Source organism: Mustela putorius, unplaced genomic scaffold, assembly GCF_011764305.1.
Source record: "Mustela putorius furo isolate JIRA1106 unplaced genomic scaffold, ASM1176430v1.1 tig00003937_pilon_pilon_pilon, whole genome shotgun sequence".
Classification (NCBI taxonomy): Eukaryota; Metazoa; Chordata; class Mammalia; order Carnivora; family Mustelidae; genus Mustela; species Mustela putorius.
The window spans coordinates 4,797,233-4,801,782 of NW_025422082.1; the positions used below are offsets into that span (position 1 = coordinate 4,797,233).

General features: G+C 40.9%; 1 pseudogene; it reads left to right on the forward strand.

Moving 5' to 3' along the window:
- Positions 1-489: 489 nt before the first annotated feature.
- On the forward strand, positions 490-3,284 carry LOC101689171 (annotated as a pseudogene).
- Positions 3,285-4,550: the final 1,266 nt, after the last annotated feature.

Genomic DNA, 4,550 nt, shown 5'->3' on the forward strand with positions numbered 1-4,550 from the left:
GGTTTTGTTGGCTATCAGCTAAGGCTCGCTTGGAGAATTTAGCAAAGGATTCAATTTGTGCTATACCATCCTTAGGCCAATTGAGAAGACAAAGATAGCTGCCAAATTATTGTACAAGTGGAAAATTGTGTCCATCTAACCTTGGAAAGAGGGAGGTTGGTAGTTTTAGGAACCTAACCTGGTTTTACATACCATACGTGTTAGATGGAAGAGGCAGCATCATCTGGCATAAAGAGATGGACTGGGGTGGGATATGCGAGACCAGGACCCCCACCTTTCTCCCCTCTTTCCATGGTGCATGCTCCATTTCAGGTATAATATTTAAATAGGTCCATCTTGAAGAAGGACAATGAGATCCTAGTGGAGATTGAGTAGTTCCCCTTCGCCTTAGGTGTGAAGTAACTCACCCATCGCAGCAAGATGTCCCATTGTAAATTCCAGTGTGCTCTCAGTAGTATAATATGTTGATCCAGGGTGAGAATAAGGAAAATGGGTGTTTCCCAGGACTTCCATACTTTCACGGTATTGGATGCCTTGGCATGGGTCCTCTGTCGGGTATATGGGAGAAGGACCTACTTGTTGATCACTCAAATGTATTAAAGCCTATGACAGTACTGCAGTCTACCTGGCCAAGGTGGTTTTACATGTTAATAGTTTAATCTATTGCTTTAACTTTCCATTTTTCTTTCCTACCAACGCTTTTGCTGTGGTTAATATGGGAGATGAAACCACCATTCAATGTCATGTTCTTTTGCTCATTCTGGCCTGCCATGACTTTTGGAAATGTCTTTCCTAAGGACTGCCTTGTCCATGAGGGTATCTATAGGTTTTATTTCATTATTTTAACGACCTAATGGTGGCAGTCTGGTTTGCACATTAATAGGGAAAGCTTAAGTTGGGTTACATACAGTATCCATACAAACCAAGGCATATTTAGAACCCTTACTCAGGGAGAGGAGTTCAATATAATCAATCTAAGGCACTAAGGCAGCCACAAGTTCCTTGAGGAAAGTTACATTATGCATGTTTCAGTATCTGTCAGTGGGCTGTAATCTGCAGGGAGATTTAATTTAAGCTACATTTCTCTTGCTTTTGTTCTCCTCATCATTGTGGCCACTGATTCACCTGTGAGCTGAACCCAGACACTTGGAGGCTCCTAACCCTCTCCCTGGTCCTTAGAATATGGGTTACACTTGCCTTTCCTGATTCCATAGACTGCTCCAAGTACATAGCCTTGAGATAGTGATGTGGTGTGGAGAACACCTGCATAGTACGTATGACTGACCCCAGTTAGGGCCTCTTCATAAACTTTTAAGACTGGTGGGCAGGTGCATCCTTTTGTCTTTGAAACAGTAATTACCCCAAAACTCATAGGAGAAAGCTAGAATTGTTTCTCTGCCTTTTAAAGTTGTAAATCTTTTCTTGTCTTTGAAGTATAAACAACCCAGAATATAACAAAAACACTGCCCACAGAGACTAAAGCAAAAGAAGGGGGCGGTGAGACCTCTTAAAATACAGACCACTGTAGAAGAATTTACAAATTTCATCAGCATCATTTTGATGACTCCCCTCAACAAAATAAAACCTGCAGGAGACACCTGGGTGGCTCAGTTCATTAAGCATCCAACTCTTGATTTCAGCTCAGGTCAAGATCTCAGGGTTGTGAGATTAAGCCCCAATATATTCTCTTATGATTCTCCCCCTGCCCCTCCATTCTTTCTCTCTCTTTACCTCTTTTAACAACAACACCACAAAAAAGACAACCTACAGAATGGGAGAAAATGATTACAAATCATATAAGGGGTTAATAGCCAAAGCACATAAGGGACTCATACAACTCAGTAGCAAAAACCACACCATATAATTAAAATGGGCAAAGGGCCTGAGTAGACATTTTCTAAAGAAATGGCCAACAAGTACATGAAAACATGCTCAACATCACTATTCATTAAGAAATGCAAATCCAAAGGACAACATGATATCACCCCACATTTGTTAGAATGACTATCATAAAATAGACAAGAGATAATAAGTACTAGTGAATATGTGGACTGTACAGCAGCTGTGGGAATGTAAACTGGTGCAGCCACTAAGGAAAACGGTATGGAGGTTCCTCAGAAAATTAAAAAGAGAACTCTCCAGCAATCCCAGCAATCCCACTCCTTCTAGGCATTTATTTGAAGGAATCAAAATCCGAATCTTGGGACATCTGTACTCTCATGTTCATTGAAACCTTATTCATAATAGCCAATGTATGGAGACAACCTAAATGTCCACTGATGGATGAATGGGCAAAGAAAATTTTGTATATTCATATAATATAGTAATTATCAGCCTAATAAAAATAGAAGGAAATCCTGCTATTTATGACAACATGGATGGACCTGGAAAAGGTTAAGTAAAATAATTTAGACACAGAAAGACAAATACAATATAATTTATTTACATGTAGAATCTAAAATAGTCAGACTTACAGAAGCAGAGAGTAGAATGTTGGTACTAGAGTGAGGGGAGGGAAAACAAAGGGTAGATGGCCAAAGGATGCCAAGTTTAAATTATGTAAGGTAAATAAATTTTAGAAATCTACTATACAGAACAGTGCCCACAACTAACAATACTGTATTGTATACTTAAAGTTTACTAAAAGGCTAGATCTTACGTTGTGTTCTTACCACATAAAATAATAATAACAATAATGATGATAATAATAACAAGGGGGACTTTCTTGGGTGGAGGTGAGAGTGGAGAGTGAGTCCTGAAGGCCTGGAGCACAGGGCAAAAGTACAAAGTGGTGGGGTGCTGCCTGCTCCACCCAAATGCCGCACTCCTCCTCCCCATCGAACGGGAATCTTTGCACCTCCTCATGTTGTCGCCAAGTCCTGCTTCTGGTACTTTGTGTCTCAGCTGAAGAATATGAAGTCTTCAGGGGAAATTGTGTACTGTGGACAGATATGCCAGAAGTCCCTCTTGCAGGCAAAGAAGCTCATCTGGCTGCGCTATGACTCCCTCAGGGCACCCACGCATGGACCGGGGGCGCCCGGAACGGCCCACTGCAGGGGCCGTCAGGCAGTGCTACCCAAACTTGGATGTCCTGCACCGCACCCGGGGCGCACTCCATCCAGATCCGGAAAGTGGAGGACTTTCCAGCCAGCAAGGGCCGCATAGCAGCAGTCAAGAGGTTCCACGACTCCAAGATCAAGTTTCCGGGGCCCCACTGAATCCTGCACGGCCAGCACCAGTCATGTTTCACCACCAAGAGTCCCAACACCTTCTTTAGGATGTAGAGCCTCCCCGTCCAAATAAACTCGTTGGGAAAAAACAAAACAAAACAAAACAAAACAAGCCAAAAAACAATACTACTACTAATAAAGGGGGTGGGAGGAAATTTTAGGAGGAGTTAGATATGTCGAAGGCCTTAATTATGGTGATGATTTCACATGTGTATACTTATATCCAAATTCATAACTTGTATACACTAAATATGTACAGCTTTTCACAGGTCAATCATATCTCAATAAAGTGCTTTTTAAAAAATTCTACTGATTTATGGGTGCCTGGGTCGTTCAGTCAGTTAAGCAGCTACCTTCAGCACAGGTTATGGTCTCAGGGTTCTGGGATGGAGCCTTGCATGGGGCTTTCTGCTCAGCCTGGTAGCCTGCTTCTCCCTTTCCCTCTGCCTGCCCCTAGGCCTACTTATGCACGCGCACTCTCTCTCTCTATTAAATAAAATCAGTACATAAATAAATAAGTCTGCTGATTTAAATGTAAACCTCATCAAAAACACCTTCATAGAAACAGCCAGAATATTTGACCAAATATGTGGGCATTATGGCAGCCAAGTTGACACAAAAAATTTAACCACCACCATATATGTTATATTCCAAATTTTACTTTCTTCAAGCACTTTTCTCTCAGCTCCTTGACATTTTGTTACATTTACCTTCTCTTTTCTTAAGCCACTTTCAGATATAACTGTATTCTTGAGCTGTTAAGCAGATCTCCATCTACTTGATTCAAAATTAATTGAATATATAAATAATTTGCTGGTTTTCTTTCATATATATACTGTGTAAAGGATCACACATTGATAAGACCATGGGGTAACAACTTTGGTTGGTTAAGTTGAGAGAGAAATCAGAAAGGATTGCTAAACTTATCCTCTGTTTTAGTCCTAACAGACTTAATGAGGACTTCCTATGAACCCAGAAGGATGTGACACAGGGACGGAGTTTGTAAACTGACTTAGTTATACATAGATAAATTGGTTGAGTGTTACTCTTGCCAAACAATGTTCTTCCATCTAGTTTGTCTGAAAGTAAGAACACCACCATTAGCCTCAGGGGTTTTGTTTGTCCTGGCTTACATGATCCCACTTGGTGAAAAGATGAACATTTGGGTCTGAGAACCTACCCAAAAACATTCATTCAGGAATTGCAATCAGCATCTTGATTTCAATTCTAGGTGTTTATAGTTTATTTTTATTTACCTGTCACATCTTCAGGATTTCTAATCCAGAGAAACCGATCTTTGTCCTACAAAAGATCACTTGG